The sequence below is a fragment of the Neodiprion lecontei genome, chromosome 2 (assembly GCF_021901455.1).
Source record: "Neodiprion lecontei isolate iyNeoLeco1 chromosome 2, iyNeoLeco1.1, whole genome shotgun sequence".
Classification (NCBI taxonomy): Eukaryota; Metazoa; Arthropoda; class Insecta; order Hymenoptera; family Diprionidae; genus Neodiprion; species Neodiprion lecontei.
Window position 1 is genome coordinate 43,386,515 of NC_060261.1, and position 21,633 is coordinate 43,408,147.

At 44.1% G+C, this 21,633-nt stretch overlaps 1 protein-coding gene across 1 annotated transcript in view; it reads right to left on the reverse strand.

Moving 5' to 3' along the window:
• The window catches only part of LOC124293037, a 50,750-nt gene extending 30,799 nt beyond the window's left edge, over nucleotides 1–19,951 (reverse strand). Inside the window, exon 1 of the mRNA XM_046731944.1 lies at nucleotides 19,557–19,951. The gene's annotated coding sequence lies outside the window, so the exon portion shown is untranslated. The remainder of the gene's footprint in view (nucleotides 1–19,556) is intronic.
• Nucleotides 19,952–21,633: the final 1,682 nt, after the last annotated feature.

The following is a 21,633-nucleotide window of genomic DNA, read 5'->3' on the forward strand; positions in this document are numbered from 1 at the left end:
ACGGGTTGGGACGACCGCCGACCGAGGGTCGAAAGAGAGTGAATTGAAGGGCGAGGATAGGCCGAGACGAAAAGTCTTCGCCATTCAGTCTCGGGTGGGATTTACAGCCGCGTAAAGCCCTGGACGAAATACCGCAAGGAGTCTGAAGATTCGCTCCCCGCGACTCGGGTCTCGACACAACAAACGCTGTCGTCTGTTGAAAACGTCGCGGTTGACGCGCGACACGATTTATCAAGATTGATGGTGGATGCGTCTCTTCGAAATGATGAAACCCGAAAGAAAATCGACAGGCTAGAATTGATACGGAGCACGGATAAATATCGGTCCGCGGTCGTCTTTCGATACCCTTGAAAACTTTTCTGATAGATGCCTAATTATCAGTCCGCGGTATCCGGTGAAATATATATGGATATATGTTTTTTTTTTTTTTTTTTTCACACAGATCCTGAAAAAGGTAGGGAATTTCCTCGGCCTGATGTGGCAACAAAAAGTGCAATTAGGTACCTTTTCAAGTCCTGTCTAGGAATCGGCATCGTTTGGCCGAACGTTGCGTGTCGGTGAGCACTTCGAAGGGCGATCACTGTCGGAATTCGAGCTAATTTATCATTACGTGCCGCGCGAAAATAGCCCCGAAGGGTCGGGTAATTGAAATGAAAATAGGTAACAAAAAATGGGGGGGCTACTTTATTCTGCTTATTCGACGTCGGACGCTGCCGGTGTAACTGATCGTGAATTCCCGGCCTCGAGTATTTTCCCCTCTCGTTGTAGAACATGTGTGCAGGTACGTACATACATGTACGTTTTATCCACTTCGGCTCGCCTCGATTTACCCGTCTGACAATGAGTTGATAAATTATTACTCGTAACCAGAATAGAATAGATTCCCCCTTGTTGTTGTTACATACTCCGTTCGTTGAAGCGACTCGATAAACGTTGATAGAAAAAAAAATAAAAAAATCACAGCGGCCGTAAAGAATAGAATTTTGGAACGTGCGCCTTGAAAGAGAACGTCTACTTTCATTGTTAGCCAAAAAGCATAGGCGTGAACGATTGTTGAAAAGAAAAAGCGTACGAAAAACGTTTCAGACAATTTATGGGGAAAGGCTGCAGATGTATATTTTCAACCCAATTTTTACGTTCTCTTCGTAATGACGCGTGAATTACCTTACAAGAAAACGGAGAAGAGTGATCATTAGGGTCAGATTTCCTGCGTAAAAAAAACTTGGACGCTGAAAGAGATAAAAGTTGAGAACTCACTCATCGATAACCAACAACGATCATCCAAGTTTTCAGACGCGCTGATCGGTTATCCATATATTTTTACGATTTGTATAAACGTGAAAAATATCTCTCGGATATTAACTTGCTTTTTTTTCTTGGTTCCAAGACGCAAAGAAATCGTTGGATGCCAGACAGTCAGTCCAGACGGTGTCTAGAAAAATATTATAATTTTCACCGTGAAAGACTGCTGCGTACCAACCACTTTCCGCGGATTAGATCACATCGGTATATAAAGGTATACAAGTCGGTTCGTCAGGTCAAACGGGACGCGTTTTTCTCTTTCCTTGCTAAGAATCGATTGACGCAAACAGGCGTCGAATAAATAAGGAGAAAAAAGTAAAGCAGGTGAGAGAAAGAGAGATAGAGAGACAGAGAGAGAGAGAGAGAGAGAGAGAGAGAGAGAGAGAGAGAGAGAGACAAGAAAAGAAAAGAAATAATTGGAGAAAGAAAACGGAACAAATTTCCAAAGACTTTTGTACCCGCTCGGCCAAAACTTTTCCGAAAGTGTAACAAAAGCTCGGGTAACGAGTAGTAGAGGATACATCTGTAAGCGCGAAGAGAAAACGCTGCACCCTCGCAGGTTTTATTGGCAAAAGTTGTACTCGTCTCGACTCGTTTATTATTTGACAGTATAATGGCAAAAGGGTCATTTCGCAAGGGCGGGCGAGTCGCTCCTTCATAAATAATCGAGGCAAATGGCTTTGGGGCCTGGGTAGAAGAGACGCCGCGACAGGTTCTCCAAGTTCGAGTCCCCGGGGGTGAAGCCTGGAAGAACCCGACTCCATTCTCTTCTGCCCTGGGAGAGAAACGTGCCGTCTTGTCGTCGCTGTAGCTTCTGATATTCCCTCGGCCCCTCGGCCTGACCCTTCGAATCATCCCCTCGCTTCCAAAACCGTATCGCCGTCGAGTTTCCGCGAGCTTATGAAGCCTCCTCGTTAGTCACTCCCCATTCTGTACATCGAAAAACGATAAAGTAAGAACCCGACCGCGCGCGGCGCGAACCTCTAAGAGCCGAAAGCGTTAGCGAAGAAACCACTCGATTTCTCGAGGCGCCGCCGCGCGAATTGCGCGGATGAAACTCGACACGGAAATGCTTTTCACTATTCCGCAAGCCGCGACGACGGGGGACACCGAACGAGAAGAATAAACAGGGCCTGGCGTAACAGAGGCTGCGATTTTTCAGTCGAGCTACGTGAAAATCTCATCGAACGTATCGCGTCCGCCGGACCGCGATCGGACATCGCCGTTTATACGCCCGTTCGCGTCCATAAATTTTGGAAATTAAACGTCACGCGTTGCACCGCAGCGTCACGTTTAGCGTACAGGTACAATTACCCGGTGTATACGTGTAGAAACGATGAAGATTTCACTGGGGGATGACGAATGATCCTCAGAGTCGGACGCTGACGTTGTCGTAACGAAGGTATGCCGGATCGCAATTTCATTGCTTGTTCCCACCCCGTGCCCGCGTCGCCGTTTTGCCACGACACGATATGGCCGCCATGGTTCGAATATTTCAGCCTGGGGTGACCGCGTTAATTATTCCGAGTGATGCGCGTCCCCTCTCGCCCTTTCTCCATCTCTCTCTTTCTCGGATGGAAAACGAACAGGGAATTATAATAATTTTGACAGAAAGTTCGGGGGCTGAGTTTGAACAAACTCGCGTGTAGATAATATTGTAATAAGGCTAACACCGCATGCATATAAATCAGATTCGTACTTTACATTCCCGTTTCAAGCAGCTTATATTCATACGCGAACACCAAACACGCTTTCATTTCTTCGCTGGTACAGTTTTCCAATTCCCTTCCAAACTTTTCTTGCTACGTCCCTTCCCGAGGTGCGTACGCATACACGCGTTGTATGTTATAAAATGCAAGGATCCATTTCGAAGTCGTAGAGGTACGGCATTAGTCACGGGCATATGCAAAGGTGAGCATGCGGAGAAACGATTTCAATCTCGTTGAAAAGAAAAGTGTAATTTGTCAGTGTCCGCCGAAACTTTTCCATGCCTTGCACCATACAACGCTGATTCTCGTCCGGGCGTCTCGTTCCCTCCAATATCTTCCGCCTTATTTCTACGCTCTCTTTTCCCCTTCACCTTATCTCGTCGATTATAACAGCTCCGAGTATCGGGGATGTGGCTGCGGTACAATTTCGTTTCAAAGAAATTCTCGCTCCCTCGAAGGAGAGAAAGAGGACCGGAAAAATGTAGGGAAAATGTTGGGAGAAAGCAGCGTTATCTCGTACAGATATTGCCGGCTTCGCCTCCGACCGATGCACGTCTTGAATTCATAAAGCCTTAGCTTTTCTAGTGTTCGGTTCAACGTACGGCCGACCGTAGTTTTGCTGGTACCATTTGGAAAACTTGACTGATTTCTACTTTTACCATTAACATGTCCTCTCGAATCTTCTTTCTCGGTTTTCTGAATAAGGTATTTGCTATGCACAATTATTCCATCGCAAAGAAAGTTCAGAACAGATGAATAATACAAAATTATCGACCAGTCCCGACAAATACACCGAATTCTAGTTTTTGCTTTTTCGGAATCTATTCCCGTCAGAGATAGAGCAGAGTTCCGTCTTTTCCCTTGCGTGTCGTAGTAAAAAATTGAATCCTGATCACTCGAGACTCCGCTCCCCGAGGTAAAAAAATATTTCAACGGCTGGACGAGAAACCGCGATGTCAGTTCTACGTAACAGACACCGAAAACTTTCACGATTTACTTCGGTGTTTATCCAGCGTCCACGTTACAGGGATGGTTAGACAATACCTACGAAGATTTGAGATACGCGAGTAATTCTCGATACATAACATGAAACGATAACAACGATATCAATAAATTTATAACTTGTATACAAGTTCGACTTTTGAAAAGCAATTCAGACGATATCAAAGTTTTTGGCTCCGTTTGCTAACAACGATTGCTTTTGTATTGAATTGAAAGTTTGCATCGTTGGTAAAATTGGGGGCATAACTTTCCTAAAAAATTAAAGAACATCGCCGTACCCAAGAAAGAAGTCACAAAGTATCTCTCTATCTCCGTGGCTATTCTCGAAGGCGTTGCACTCCGTGTGCTTTGAACAAATGCGGAGGTGTGAAAAACCGTAAACCGTATTTCAAGATTCCTCGCGAGTTCAGGAAGATCGCGGAAGCAATTCTTCGCCGGCGATTTCGACAGAGTCGTGTAACGAGAAAACGAGGATCTGTTTTCCTTGATATTTTCCAAAGCCGATACGACGTCTTGTTCACCGAGTGTCGGATGGCGGCAGGTTTGCCTCTTTCGAAGTCGTTAGTTTCTCTTCTCCGATTCTTGCCTCGTTGAGGAAAATTGCCACGTTTATGCATTCCGTTCAATTGCTGAGTTCAGATTGGATCTCTGTCGAGCTTCGAGCAATAAGTTTTGTAACTCGCCACTCCGAGAGTGAATCATTATAGGTCGAAGGAAATTGGAGAGTTGAAAATCGACCTTTCGTCCTCAATTTTATCACGAAGAGTATATCGAGTATTTATCAAATTTATATTCGCAAGCCGTAGAAGAAAAGAAAACCGTTGTAATAAAATTGTAAAACACAGTTTTTTGAGCAGAATAAATTATCGTCGAATGAAATAAGACGAAATTTCATTTCAAAGCGAACCAAAATATCAAACCAATGTCCAAGCTCCTGTTCGTAATTCAATTTCCGCTTCGTGCTGACAATAATGTCCATCCCGTATCAAAGTGACCAATAAATGTCGATTCTTAACAAATCAAAATCCTTAAAACGCGTCTATTCAACCGATCCCTGATCATCGATCGGTCCGCAGCCACGAAATCCTAAATACGTATTCGAATCCTTGAGTTTTCTCACCATTTAAGAGCACCCGCAGTTCCGTCAGCGTCTCGTTCGGAGCGCGAATACGCTAAATTATTCCGACGAGTGGGTTTTTCGATGACGGCTCTAGCTTTTATACATCCGCTGAGCGATCAATCGAGGACCGATCCCTGTTACATGGGACGAGAAACGAGAACGAACCCCCAGATTACACCTAACGCTGAGGTGTAATTACCGCCTTCCTAAGTCGGTGGAGCTCACGCGATATCCTCGACACCGCGGACTTGACATGTGACGGGAATCCCTGGTCAGTCGGGTCAGGACTCTGCAGTTGCTCCTCTGGTTCTAAGAATGATTAAAAATAATCCATCAATTTTCCCCGCAGTCGGTTTTTGTTTTTCACACCCGTGAACGACGCGATACGATATCAATTTATCGATCATTGTCTTAATCGATAAGTTCCTATTTGATACAATACGCGACAGACAAATCAATATTTTCACCTGATATTGAAAAATATTTCGAATGGAACTGTAAGTTATCAAGAAACTTATCCGCCATACTGAAATTAACGAAATTTTTGTTTCCACAACGCACCGTCTCATAAAAAACACATTTAATCGAGTCATGTTTGATTATTTTTTTTTGAGCTTGATTAATCGATGCATCGATTAGTTTTAGCCTAGTGGCCGTTGCTATTCGGATGATCCGTACAAGGCGCGTCATCTCTTCGCTGGGTTAGTTTTTTTGTTCCTAACTTAAAAGAGGAGGGAAAACAATTTCGCTTCTCAGATTCGCCAGGAGTCCAATATTACCTATAAGCGGATAAATTTATTTCAAATCTAAATCGAAAAGTTCCCGCAATTGGTTTTCAAATTTCTTCTTTCATCTGTTTCATAATCAACGGTTGAAATAAAATACCGGGTTTTATCTCCTTCGGTTAGAGACGGGGAATTCTTGTCTTTCTTCGGGCGAATCGCTTTGGAATAATTCAATTACAATTGGGTGAGAATTTCAAGGCGATGTCGCCTTCCTCGAAGAAACAGAGACCAAAAATGCGAAATTAGGGTGTGCGTTATCTGCATAGACTGGGGTAGGTGCTTGAAAACACATATTTTCACAACGAAACGTACGCGGCGAGAAATTTTTCGCAAGCTAGTGAAAATGTGCGTCGGGTAAGTTTCCGGATAAGTTAAGAGGAAAATTTTTGCAATTCATAAAAGCAGATATTTCTGGATCATCTCGCGTTGTGAAAAATGCTCACCGCCAATACCTTGGTCGAATCGACGACGAGATATTGAAATTCCTACCTCATCAGTCGGTCAAAGGAATTCATCAACAGTCGAGTAGGCGATGTATTCAAATTGGGCCTGTGAGAAAGGGGGTCTTTTGCGAACATAATGTTATACCTATAAGGCATATCATATCAGGCACATTACAGGTTATATTCTCTCTGTCGAAGCGTGAGCAATTACCTGGGTTATTCATAAAAGGCGGCGAGTCGGAAATCAAAGAGAGCAAAAGGAGAAAAATATTTCTCGATTTCAATTTCACTCGTTTCTTTATTTTCTACCTACCTCCCTTTCCCCTCGGCGAGAGATACAGAGAAGCCCTGGGTGCGAATTTCGAGCTTGGTAGCGTGTCGTATAAGCCGGAGAGCGGAAGGAGCGGGTCCATAAAATCCAGTAAGAAAGCCTAAGCCCCGGGGGCCGCGTTTATCTTTTCACTTTACACTTCTTGCTTTATAAGCTTGTTTAAATTTCCGAAAATTTACCCGGCCTCGGTCGCGATTCGCCCCCCGGCAAGATTGAAATTCCCAATTTCAAGCTGCCTGCAGTTTTCCAAACACGTACGGCTCCCGACTGTTGAATCCTCGGCTTCCCAAGTGCGAACGGATTACTTATACGGAGAGCCTTGCAGTAATATATCTGCTCTCACGGGCGTTATTCGGGATCCGACCGCTGTCCCGCCGCATTCGTCCGACCGGAAATAATACAGGACTAGGGAGCAACAGTCACTCCGACCAAATAAACACATTTATCCTAATTTGTAATTCCCGGATCGACCGGCGGCCCTTATTTTTCATCCCTGTCCTCTGTTTCTTCGTCGCCTTTTCTCCGTCGAAAAAATATCAAGGAAAATTCTATAAAGGTGGAAAAAGGGGTCCGTCCGAATTTTATCCGCCATCGTCTTCCGCCCTTTGAATTCGTACGAATAAAATTCAAAGGCATTGAAACGTTTCACTTTCTTCATCCCCCTTCGTTTACCGGGCCAGTTTAATACGCACTCAACTCAAATAAGCACACTTTTTCACAAGTTTTAATAACAATTCGAGGAATTTTTTCATCCACGTCGAATTCAGGCTCAATGCGATAGCTTGTCGCGAAATAATGACCTAAATGGTATTAAGTTCATCGCATTAATTTTACCCTTTCACTCGTTCGTGATTAAAAATGGCGAGCTAGCGAATTATCGCCCGATCTACCTTATAAATCCCGGATTTCGGGGTGTTTTAATATTGTTTGATCAGCCCTCGACGATCCCTAGATAGCTGATATTCTACATTGGCTCTCTTAATTAAAACGGCGAACGGGGCGGTGAGAAAAGAGGACGTTGAGCCGAGCAACCTTAAATCCAGTTCACATAGAGGGAGGAAATTTCTTCTTCCGCACCACGCCGGCGAACCTTTTCCTCTGTTTCTTTGCCCTCGTTTTTCCTGCAGCAATTTGTACCGAACCGCGTTCCTCAATTTTCCAGGACCTCGAGTCTGCAGGATCAAGCTACCGATCACACGCTCCACTGTTTCGCGTAAATCTGAGGTTTTTCATCCGATGCAGGAATTACGGCTGCAGGGTTCGTAATTCGCTGCCGCAGCAGGTGGAAATCGAGATATGGCAATTGATGGAGAAAATTGCCAGAATTTCCACCGATGGTCCGTCGGTTATTTTATTCAACGATCGATGCGCAGAGCTTTGCATGCTCGTTACGGTATTGACACTATGTCCCGTAGTTTCGACGGTACTCGGATGCAAGTAATCGAATTATAGTCGAGAAACGTCGAAATCGTCACGCGTGCAACAACCGTTATATCCGTCAAAGCGATGTGTGCAAAATTGTTTTTCCAGGCTATATTTTTATCGGACGCGTTGGAACTCTGCGCGACGAAACGTGAATTTATATTACGGAAAATTGAAAAACTAGCCGCTACAGTAACGCGTAAATGGAGATGAAATTATGGAGTGAACGTAAAATGTTTACATATCGACGATGACGAATGAGATACCTCTTCAATATTTTGTTTCATAAACCGGAAACTACCGATCAATCTTGAATAGTATTTATTTTCAAAGTTCCTACAGGTTTAATGTAATTAAGGAGCAATTTCGAAGGCGTTGTTACGATGAAAGTGATTCCCACGAGGATTCCCATTGGTCAAGAATGAGGGGCTATAACATCGCGTCGAGGAGCGACGCTGTGATACTCGTAGAGCTGGTGATTACGAAAAAGAGTAAGCCTCGTTTCGAGCGAGGTTTCAAGCATTGAGAAAATTGTGCAGTAACTTCCGCGCGAATAATCCCGAAGTATTATACGGCGAAATAACGGTGCCATTTCACCGAGCTAATCTGCAACCTTTCCGGGATGCTTAATCCCCGAATTATCAAGTCAAATACGCAATTATCATCATGACGAATGTTTTCTACAACTGCAATATTCTGCGTTTGAATTGTTTTTTCCAATCATTTGGCCGGCAAACGTCGGTGAAAAATCGGAGGGTCAATGGTTTAGTCGGCAATGGCAAAGTTTAGCTCAAACTCATTGACCTCACGAGTCGCGAAACTTCTAGTCGCGTTATATGAAATTCGCAAGCACGGAGATCGCAGGGAGCGATAGTAAAACTGTATGAGATTCAAACCAGCCAGAACACGCAATTTCTCGGCTACCGTTGTCGCTGAACTTTTGGGCTGAGTAAGCGGGAAGCAAATCTTGAATGGAAATACGATTCGTGCGGATGGGTGTAAAAAAAAATTACACAATTTTCTTTACGTAAAAAACTTTATACACGTTATACAAGACAAAAGTTTGCTGTTGAAAAAACTCGTAAAAAATAGATTCGCACATACCGCAGACCCAGCCTTGCAAAACTTACGTAGCTGTTTGCGAAAAGTTGCTCGACATGATGGAAAGTGAAAAAAAGCCTGGCAAAATATTTGTCAAGTCATCAAAAGCGTCGAAAACAATTTTTTGCCCATACGGAAGTTATCGATTATAAGCTGGCTAGGGAAAGTTTTCACGGCGCAGATTGATTCATGAAATTTATCAACGCCCGAGAATTCATAAAATCAACTAAATAATTCCGGGGGAAAAAGTGAAAAAATCTCGGTCAAAAATTTTTCCCTAATTTTCAGAGTGGTCATAAGTTTACACGCGCAGACAGAATTTATCGTCGCGATAAAATTCGCGAAAAATTCCAGTCAGACTAACATTGAATACAGCAAAAGGGCGATACTAAATTCAAGCGGCAACGCATCCGGCGGTTCTAGTCCGGAGTAACCGAAATCAATGCAACAGCGAGGTTTCGAAAGTTGACTCAACTTTGCCTACAGCCGAAGAAACTTGCCCGTTGGGCTTAGATTGAAATTAATTAATCGTAGGTGAACCGAAACTCCAGCTGCTCGTGACCCGGAGTTTGTTGCATGATAAATTAAGTGGCCAAAGGACGTTGTCAAGCGGTGAACAATAACGCTGGATCTCGCAGTTTTTCATCAGCATATAAGCGAGGCGGCGACGGACGGGACGAGATGTAATTTTCATGCAGATTTCCGGCGTTTCGCTCGGGTTCCTTGCACTTTCCCGCACAGACACGTATCGCTGATCTTGTCCGCCGCGGCTGGAAGACAGGATCTCGCGATCCGGTTTATATCACCGAGAATCGAAGCTCCTCGTAAACCTGCAACACGATCGCGCGAGGCGTTGCGATCCTGAATCTAGCTCCTTGCGACGTCGGCCGTAACCTCGCTGAACCCTGATTGTACTCACACACACACAAGCGTGGATACCTTTCGTCTCTCGTCTCTGTTTTCCGACGATTTGCGATAAGAATCCAATCTCTCCCGAAGAAGCAAACGAATGCATAGCGAACTCTGCGGCGTTACACAGGGTTTGGAATTCGGAAGACGATCCGCATGACCGGCAAAATAAGTGCAAAGAAACCAGCCGTGACGACCCGTCGTCGTTTCCTCATTTTCTTCTTTCGTCTCGTCAACTTCGATCAAATGAATCCGGAATCGCGAGTAAATCTACGAGTGTACAAAATTGTGGACAATACCAGTTGGTCATTTAATATCCTGCGGAGCTTCACGGTTGAACAATCGTATCCTGTGGGAACCGCGGTAAAACAGGATTCCGTTCAATATTGCGTAATCGAGCTTCCAGTCTCTCCCTTTAGTCACAGAGCTTATTGTTCGCCGGACAAAAGCTCGCGGTCTGGTTCAGTCGATACTCGGTTTGCCTCAAAATTTTTCGCTCCTCCGCGAACAGCGAGATGATTTTTACTACCGTAAACGTTCACCGGATCAGTGAACGCAGATTCGGGCACGTGTCGAGCTTTTTCCGCTCCTTTCACTTGTCTCGTCTTCACGGAGAAAACATAGCGAAAAATCACCGCGAAACGAAATCTTGGATATCATAGACGGGACTGAATAAATCCCGGCTCGAGTGCCTCATGCGGACGAAGTTAAACCTGCTTGTCATCGTCCCCTTTACCCCCGAAACTCTTACAGAGAATTTTTAAGAGAGTTTTTACATACCTTTGAAATTTTCAAAGAAAAACGTACGCTACGAGAAAATTTTCCTCATCGGTTTTTCCGATCCCACGAAATTATTTTCAACATTAATTTTCCTTTCTACCGTCGAAATTATTCCGGATTAAAAGATTGGCAAAAAAGTTGTCGCCAATATTTTCCCAGGTTTTTCGTCGCCGCAGAGCGCTTGTTAATCTTTTTCTTTTTCATTCTCTTTTTCATCTCTCATTCGAACCGGGGATTCGCGACGCTGCTTTGTCAGGTATCTAATTATTCACTTTAATCGAGGTCGTGAGCGAAAACATTATCTGTCTCCGGAGATACAAGTGAGACGTGTGCAGGTTTTGCCTCAGACCCCAAAATACATACGCAGGCGATAATCCCCGGAGCTCGGCCTATCCACCCAAAACTTCGGAGTGACTGAGTGCCGGTTAGTAAACGATAAGGCAGTGATAAATGGGGAGGGTATTTTTTAATTTTTTTCACATCGCCAAAAATCGACCGAAACATTACAACGGTGACCGAATCGCAAGCTTATTTCCAACGAATCGAATCGCGTCGAGGTTGAAGCGCTTCGCAAAGAAGTTCAGGCGAATGCAACAACGACCATACATACATACACGTGTAGTATAATGCATAGGTTCGATTTCCGTGAAAACACTGGCGGAGAATTTACGGGAAGTGCAGCAATTCGCGAGTGTTTCAAAGAAAAGGTGAGCAATGGTAGGGCAACGACGGCGCGAACCTCGTTGTTATCCTTATAGGGGCGACATTCACCCAGAGACGCGTGTCGTTAAAGTGAATTGCGGACATTTACTGCAACCCCCCGGTATAGAGCCGTGATATAGAGCTCGTGCCGCGCCATGTGATACAAGAAAAGTCAAGAAGTGGGTTCCCGTGTCAGCCCAGCAGGGTAAATATCTTACTGGGAGAAGTTGAGGTTCTTAAGTGGGCTTAACGCAACCTCGCCAGATGCATGTGTCAATGAATTACTCCCCTTGCTCGCTACGTAATGGGTTGCATGGGGTGGATGCCTACTCACATCATCCACTCGGCGAAGTCGCGAACTTGTGAGTTTTTCAGTTTTGACCCCTCTTGGTTCGCGAAGGGCTTTGTGAAGCAAAATATTTGCTTTCGGATTCCAAGCCAGGCGAGTGTCTCGTTGTCGTTACCAGGTCTTCGGCGATACGATCGCGAGGAACGAACGGGGATGAGAGTGAAAGAAAGCACGATAAAAATATGAAAAACCGGAGTACTGCACTCGAAGCTCGGCTACGTCTTTACCCGGTTTCTTTACTCGTAGTTATTTCTTCCGCCTCTGGTTTCAAATTGTTTTCCATCGTTCTCATCGTCGAAGAAGAATGGAACCGCGGACTTTTCTCGTTTCGCCACGCTGAGAAAACTATAATGCGGCGCTGGCTCTGCGAGGGACAAAAGTCGTAGAGAGGAAAAGATGCCGCCGTTTCTCTTCGCTCTCAATAAGCTCGCGTCCGCTACCTCGAACCGCGTTTCCGCTCAGAGAATACGGACAATGAATCGACGGGAGTTTAACATCGCAGGCACAATTAATGGCGCAACTCGGGTCAACCCTGATGTGGTATTCCCTTGCACAGAGACTCCGGTGAAACGGTACGACTGAAAAAGTTAGAGGACTGCGGCCATCCTAGTTGGCAGGGAAATTCAGACACCTAGTTCCGACAGCAGCGGCAACAATTATCAGACCCTCGTCTTGGTTGATTATAATCATTACCATATTTCGTGTCGCTTCGATACCCGCCCACGACTTTGCCCCGGTTCCCCCTTCGTCAACCCCTCTAATTACTAATTTCGACTTGCGAAACACATTTGCTGCTCGGGATAAATTATGGGTAGGGGGACCCGGTGCGGTTGTATAATCCACTGCACGCCCAGCTATCAACGAGCCAATTCTAATCCACGGTACTCGTTAGTCAACGGAGCCCACCCCGCGAGACATGATCAGCGTTCACGGATACCCATACAATTTACACATATAATTGTTTTCATTCCAAATATGGCTTCAATGGTAATCACTTAGTCATGATTGCGAGCGCGGCTTCCGACTGCTGAAAGCTCTTCGCAAAGTAAAGCGTTCGATGTGGTTTCACCTGAACCGAAAGTGCTGTAATTTTCTCCATGGTACCTGCGATCGAGAGCCGCGACGAACCGAACACTGTTGCAATCAAATTAACATTGGATACCCCTACAATTTACAGAAATAATTATTTTCGTTGCAAATGTAGCCTGAACGGTAATTACAGTCATGATTGCGAGAGCAGCTTTCAATTGATGACTCGATGGTTGCTGAAAGCTCTTCGCAGGTAAACCGTTCGATGTTGTTGCACGCAAACCGGAAGTGCTGCAATTTTCTCTACGGCAACTGTGATCGAGAACCACGATAAGCTGAACACTGTGTTTTAGTTAACCTAAGATTGGATTCAAACTTGATTAGTAGTAAAAAAAAAAAAAAAAAAAAACGTACAGCTCTTCGTTGGTTCTCATTGGAAATTTTTGCAAGAAAAAAAAACATGTAGGCAGAAAAAGGCGGCTTTGATTCAAAGTAAAAGAAGATATTCACTACTGATCTCAGTGCAACTCTGAGAATTGTGGTTCGGAAAACAGAAGTATGAACGAAAGCTGGTATTTATTAAAACAGTAACTAGAATCAAGGTGTCGTTAAGAATGCATATCAATCGAGGAACCTAACAGATGATGAGTAAAATATTGTTATGTGGATAGGCGTAAATAGCGCCGACAGAAAATTTCGTTGTCATTTTCTCAGAGGAGTGTAATTATCGTTGCAAAGATCATGAAAGGTTGTAGAGATCAGGGAAATAGCTGGGCTACTTTCTCTCCTCTCTGGCGGAATGGAGTGGCCAAATTTTAACCCAGTATGAAGAGAAATACAGGCTATCCAAATTCGGGCTAATATAATCGAACCCCTGATCACCGGGAGCCACGAATCACGCTTAAAAAAAAAGCCTGGAAAGTCGAACCCACCGCTCAGTTCCCGAGGGGATCGGGAATGCCGCGGATTCGGAACTCGGGGTCCCGGGACGGCTAATGCAGTATCTCGTTATTGCGGGCGTAAAGAGAGGAATAAAATTCGTTACTTTATACCGTTGAACGTTATGACTTTATAGCATCAACGATGGCTGGAAGTGTAATTATCGTAAAGATCGATCGCCACATCGGCTCGAAACATAAAACGATAAATTCTCTTCCAACCCGCGAAGCTTCGTGGTAACTCCATCAATTTTTTCCAATTTTTCAACGCCTCCGCAAACAGGCGGGAAACATTTCTCTTTCTCTCTCTCTCTCTCTCACTCTCGCGTTTGAATGAGCCAGCGTCCGAGCCGGTGATTTCACGGGGCAAACAGCAACATTGTTCGGGGGAAAATTGGAAGTACCTTGAGTGGAATCCGCAGGTTGTTTCGTCGCTTCGACAACTTCTATGAACAGAAACTTTGCTGCCTAGTCATGCGGCATATTTACCACGCAAGGCCTCCACTTGCCTCTCTGCCTTTCGTTTGCTCAGCCTCTTGCAGCTTCGAGAAGTGTCAAGTCCCGGGATTTAATCTCTTACCGTTACGCTTCCAAAATCATCAGCACCGAATCCAACGTATTTCGCGACAATTTGCCATTTCGCTCATTAGTCGAAGAGACTCGATCCTTGACTTGAAAATAGACCGTGAAATATATTCAACCGTTTCGTGCTCGGGCGAGCTGATGAAAATGTCGTTGGAAATACCGCGGCACATTTAATGATCGCTCTGGTTCCTGGGGAAAATCAAGCTCCGTACCCAGGCGGCAAAGGAAGGCTGATAACATCCAGCCGTTCGGTCGTTGCACGGCATAACTTAAGCGGTAAACTTAATCGTACGCTACACTACATTATTACACATATACGCAAGAAGCTGTGGGGCGTCATCGCGGCCCGTTGTTGTTAAACTTCTAGGTAGTTTAATAATATCAGGCGAGATTTCCAGTGATGAGAGTGTATGCTCCGCAATATCCCCAGACGTATACCATGCGTATACGCAGGTACACCTCTACTCGCGATCCAAGACGACGTCTTTGCGATAATTTCCCGCCCGAGGACAAGTCGCTCAAAAATTCAACTACTACACGTGTCTTCTCCCTTTATATTTTTTATCAAGCGTGTGTTTGAATTTTCCGTCGGGCAATAAAACGAAACTAAAATTCACCTCAGCTTCCCCAATTTTCCTCAACTATGGCCTATCCCAGATCATGGCCAATCGTAAAATGCGGTAAAGACAAGAAAGGGAAGAAGAAAATAACGGGCTCTGTCTTCGCGGGCTGGAAACGCTCGGCGAATAGATACAGCCGGGTGTATGTATAATATCAGTGAAATTTTATGGTAAACAGCTGCCTCCGTGCGGCCTCCTTTCTGGTCTCAACGATCGCTTCGCTGATAAACGAGCCACGTTTACATACATATACATATAAGCTGATAAAACATACTTTGACAAACAAATCTTTGGCACTTCGGATACATTTTATTAGACTAATGGTACGGAGTAGTTTACTCACCGCACCGACGTACGCCTTTTGTTTCAAATTGATAAAACACTTGCGATTAGCGATACTTTGGAAATTCGAATGAAAATTGCGCGAATATGTTGGAAGAAGCTGAGAGCGCAAATGTATCTATGTTTCAATGAGCACGTGAAAGTTGCAAATTTGATGTAACCGTCGGGAGTTAAAAGCGTCGTAAATTTTGGCAACGTTCGAGAGAGCGAAGGGCGTAGCTACGCAAGGCAGAGCGGCCTACCTTTGGCTGAAACGAGCACTCATTTACACGAGGGCTTCTGCCCTTCTCCCCTCCCACCGTTTACCGCATGTTTCCTTTTTCTCCCTAAGAAGATAACTCCTCCGGGAGAGAGACGCGGGCAAATGGCAGAGGTGGAACACTCGCGGCTCTCGAGAAATCGAAGTTTGATGGATCACGCGAGGGTGCCGCAAATCATCGACTCACGTTCTCCGACTGAATTTCGGGAGTGACGACGGCTTACCATTTTCAATGATTTAGAGTTTCAATGATTTCGCGTCGTTTCGAGTGACTCGATCTAAGAGTCTTCGCATGAACGTAATGGAATTTTGATCGCTTCGTCTTATCTCACGCGCGACTTCGAAAGATCAGCTTCGGTATTTTTTGCGGCTTTTCAGGCCTGAATACTTTTTGTATCGTTATCGGAATCGATTTGTAGCTGCCTTTTCCACTGGTTAGCATCCCCGCAACTCGAAAAATGTAGACGGAAATTCGTTTAATCGACTGCTGCGAAAATGCGACGAGATATTTTCGTCATTCCGGGATGTCTTGGAAATGTTTCGTCACAGCGACTGATACATAAGTCCTTTGTCATTGTTTGATGTTGTATTCAATTATCCACACGAATCAATTAGGTATATCTAAACGATGATTGATCATAAGTTTCAATAATTGGTAAATCGTGTTGCAATCTTTATAAAATAAGAAGCATATTTTTTCCATGCACAGTGTTGCAATTTACCCAATTTCTTACTGTTATTTTTTTTTTTCTATATCAACACAGCGTTTGGCGGGTTGCATATTAAACCTTACGAAAATTCTTCGGCACAAACTAAATGTTTTGGTTATAAAAATTAATTACTTTTCTGTCTGCAATATTCGGACTGTAACTTGATCCTAGAATGATCCTGACCGTGAAATCAGCACCACTATAAATTTCCCATAACAAACAAGGAAGACGCACGTATGGATACAAGTGCCCAAGACTGGGACAGGGTAAACAAAAACAACGACTAATCAGCACAAAGCGCGAGGGGTTCACGCTCCGTTTAACATTCCACTGGCCTTAAATCTTTTTGTTCTTAACGCAGAGTCTCCGTCTACGTAAGATGCACCGCGCACGTTGGAATATAAAAAAGGGTAATAAGTTTGCATCGACCCATCGAACCGGACCGAAACTCGATGTAAAACATTGTTCATCGCTGCGAGCAACCGATTCATTTTTAATACGAGAGGGGTGATGAGAGTAACAATAACAATAACAATGATAACGATTTGAGAGGAATGAAAATTGAAAAATTAACCGGGCGTAACCCAGGCGTAAAAGGTTCCGGGGAACAGCCAATTTTGCGCTAATTGTGTATTTAGTACAAGGAACCCTCCGGCAGATAACTTTCTATCCGGCATTAATTAGAGCCGAGGTGGGAGCTACGGGATATTTGCTATTTTCAAATAAATTACAACTTTACAACCAATTATTTCAGACGCTTTACAAGATGTAATACAGAGGGGCACGCGGGCGAAAGAAAGTTTGCAAATGGGGTAAATTTGAGCGAGCTCTCATTTCCCCCTCACTTTTAAATATAGTAAATTGGTACCGGGAACTTGGATTACGGCTCCTGTGAAGAAAAAAATTAATCCGGCGAAACGACGATTTCAGCCATTACCTCTGGGTTAAAAATTAAGGATCAACGAATTCCGCAACGGCGTTAACGCGAGAATTCAAAGCACGCAGGGTGAAATGTCCGGGGTAAGTTAAGTTCATCCGAACTGCCGACCTCGAGTCGCGACGCAACATTTTAATACACCGGACGAAAAATCTGATGCATTCTAATAAAGGCGCTAAATGAAGAACGGGACCGGCGACTGCCGTGCTTGCATACGGTACACAGCTGTGATATTAAATACTAAGGCAACGCGAAACTCCGCGGAAATTACAACTGCGTTGTTTCACAATATAACTTTCGGAACAACGTCGCGAGCGTCGGGGAGCTAAATGCAATTCATGTATGTAATTCCGTGCACGTTACTTATTTTATCTGTTTTATTCCACTCTCTCGGCCCGCTTGTATAATGGAAGAGAATTATCACGGTATTTCTGTCACAGTGCTCCAGCGTATTTCGATACAATAGGCTCACTACATTTCACCAATTAGCGAAGTAGAAACATAATTCCGAACGAACGAAGTCTGCGTTATTGAAACTGCGAAGGAAAGACGAAAATAACGTTCCTGATTGCCTAATTTGGTGTCATTCGGGATTTCGCAAGCAATTGAACGAGAGAGATATAATTTATATTAACACAAGTAATTTTAGGAAATTATTTGATGCAACATGTATAACAAGTACGGAAAAAGCTCCGAAATTATCTCACAAAAGTTGCGGCAATTGCGGTAAAAACTCTTTTATCTCATACGTAGAGAAAAGTTACTTTGGACTAAGAGTCTTCTTTTTCAGTATGCAATACAGAGGTACGGAATTCACGTATTTCTGTTTGCACTCTCTGAATATTTAAAATCGGCAATACCAAATTCCAAGCACTCAATCATTTCAACTACAGATGCAATTAAATTGTCCAGTGGCTGATATCGGAACATTCATCATGCAACGCGACTGCAGTTATCGCACTCCCCGGCAATTTATCTCGCGGATATTCAGATGCAACAATCATGTCAAATGAATAATTGCGAATTGGGTTGTTTGAATGAAATTGTAGGGTTCGCTAATTTTCTCTACTGCAAAAATGAAAAAAAAAAACATTCTCTCTCGATCAGGACAATTACAAGTAACGAAAATTCAACAGTTTTTAATTACAGTGACACGAATAAAAACATGAAAAATAAGAGAGTGTTCGCGATTGAAAATCGTACCGATATCATTGAAGGATGTGGTTTATTTTCATCCCAGTCACCCCTGAAATTGAGTGATCGATGTCCGCAGAGAATGGAATTGTATCGTGAGACGGAAGCCCGGTGATACATTTGAAATTATTTGTTCGCGATACGCCGGACTCGTCGACAACACGGCCATTTCTACACCGACGCCCATTGCTTTCGAAGACAGACGTAAAATAGACGTAAAACGAACGTAACAATTTATGGGATTCCGAGTGAGCGCCGTTGGAAGCGGGGGAACGCCGACGCGTCTGTACATCCAGATACGTACGTGTAATACTCTCTGTATTTACATTTTCCACGGTAATCCGGCTCCATTTCCGTCGCCGCAAATATGCCGATTTATTCGGCCAAAGTTCGCGGAGCCCGATCTGTCATCTTTGAACAAGGAAAGATTCTCCCCCCGTCAATTCTCGTTCAAATTATAATATATTTCGCAAAGCGGCGAAAGAACTTCCGCCAATCATCCATCCGAACAATCCATTCTCGCCAGTCATTTATCATGACAAATTTATCCCCAACACTCGCACATCACCATCCCACAGCTCGTAAATTACTCACGAAGACTGCCCGCATGAAAAATAGAAGACCCGCATACGTGTGTATTATTTATATTATAAGTATATGTGTACATAAAACTGTGAAACTTTTATCCGAAAATTCTCACACTTTGTCCGGACTTTCCGAACGCCGGGCAACTTTCCAGACCGTGGCAGTGCGAAAAGGCGGCCGGCGCGGCGGGATAAACGATGAAATATTGATAATACACGCTGCAGGAGCGCGCTGCGGACCCGGTGAGGGTTTTTTGTTTTAAAAACTGCTTAATGAACACTCCGTGTCTTTGATAAGGCAGACATTATTACACTCGTGGAGACTATCTACTTTAAAAGGTCAGAGGTAATAGCAGCAAGGCTGCAGGCGTTGGAGTTTCAAAGAAGAATATTTATTTATTACCTTCACTTCATCTTCTCCCAAGATTCCGTATCCATTTTTTTGACTCAATGATGCCCAACCAAACGAATCATCGTGAGATGAATTTTAAAAAATCAACTCGCCACGTCACGTGTAATAATATCGTGATATTACATCCAATATCTTTTACCATATACGAATGAAAGACACAGCACAGCGATATGATCACGGAATATAATTTCTTCCCCGATTTACTAGCTGTTCAAAGAACAGAAAACAAGAAAACTAAAGAAAAAAAAAAAACAAGGAAATAACTCGTACTCGGTATCACTATCAAAAACTATTGCCCCGCAATTTTTCTTCCTCTATTTGCCGGCCGATTTCCGAACCGTAATCTGCGGCTTCCGAACCGCGGAATTTCAAGCACCAACCGGCCACGAGTGGATGCGCGCGAATACTGAACCGACTTGTAGCGTCGGGACGCCGGGCGTCGAGCCGGCAGCTTAGAGCGATTCACCCCTCGCAGCATCCCTTCGGGCCACGCGCATTCTCGTTTTGCAAGGGAGGCCGGAAAGTTTTCGACTCGACTCGCGATGCAGGCGAAGGTGAATCCGACAGCCGAGCGACAGCCGCCTGGCCTCGTCGACGTTCGTCTCGTCCGAATTTCGCGGTGATTATCGGCTCGATTAACTCGATTCACCCCCTCTGCGAATAAATTATAAATTCTCATCGCTTGTTAGGCGCCTGCGGCGAACAGCCGCGTTTTCGCAACCGCGTTTCTCGCCGCTCGACAGCTGTCTGTACCATTAATTCGACGAAATTGCTTCGAATAACCTGCCGCGTAACGAAGCTCGAAAATTGAAATTTCGTGGGCATATTAAATGTAACGCATACGTGCGGCCGATACCGTTTTCTCCGATGTTTCGTGGGTTTGATCCGACAAATATCGGTGGTTGGTATATCTGAGGAATAAACAAACACACCTCGTGATCGGACGTTGTTCACCCGCGAGGGAGGAAGAGAAAATTACGTTGTACGTACGGAGGGTCGAAGATTTTTACTCGGATTTGAATTAAACGTAGTTTGAGGAAAACTCTGGATTAATAAATATATTACTCGACGGAGAAAAAGTCTCGATAAAAATCGATCTCGAGCGAATTCTCATCGTATGCAAATGATACGGAACTTTCCGTCGGAAAGTTTTCGAGTAATTTCAAACTTCGTGCAGGCCGTTCAAGCAAATGAAATATAAGAAATTTGGACGAAAGAAATACATTTTTACAGAAAATTCTTTCCCATTTTTCGATCGGTTGTGCACATTGCTTTGAAGTAACGCGTGATACCGTGAAAAAGGAACGAAGAACTGGAAGAAAAGCCTGTCTGTGAATTACGTGTACAACATTTACTCGCGAAAAGCAACCACAGCCACTCTGTTAATTGCTTGATTAATTGCATCAAAATCATAGACATGAATGTGGAAGAGCTGGCTTGACGAATATCGTAGAGAACGCATGTCGTTTTCAAAGCACAGTTAAATTAGTTTCCTTTCTTCCGTGAGCTGCATTCTACGTAAATGTGAGTTTAATTTATATTCACTTGCAAATGTCTGGAACGAAGTTAGTACAAAAAGGAGCTAACTATTGGAAGTACGAATCACAAAAACTACATGCAATGGCATTGCCGTTCTTAAAATAAAGCAAACACGTCGTATTTTCAGAATTGGTAAGAATCGAAAAAATGGATTTGACTTCTCCTTTTCTGATTTCTGCTTCGCTGAGGAAATTGCAGGTTGCTGGTAGTGGAATTTGAAGGATTCCCACAGATTTTCAGCGTAATCGCGTTTTTCTCTTCGCGCGGTTCCAGCACCTTAAGGGCGAGTTCGTCGTTACGAGCGATTCGAGTCGAGGGCTGTTCTGCAAAAGGTTGAAGACTTACGCGTCGAATTCGAGAGTAGGTAGGTATGTACCTGCTTGCCGCGCTCGGCGAGCACAGGCAAATTGGGACAAAGTTTGGAGACTGACGCTGACGGAGCCAAGGATATGTAAGTTTAATTGTACACCACAAACGCGAAGGTGTGGCCTCGGCTTATGGAGATGAGGCAACGGCCGGAATAAACGCC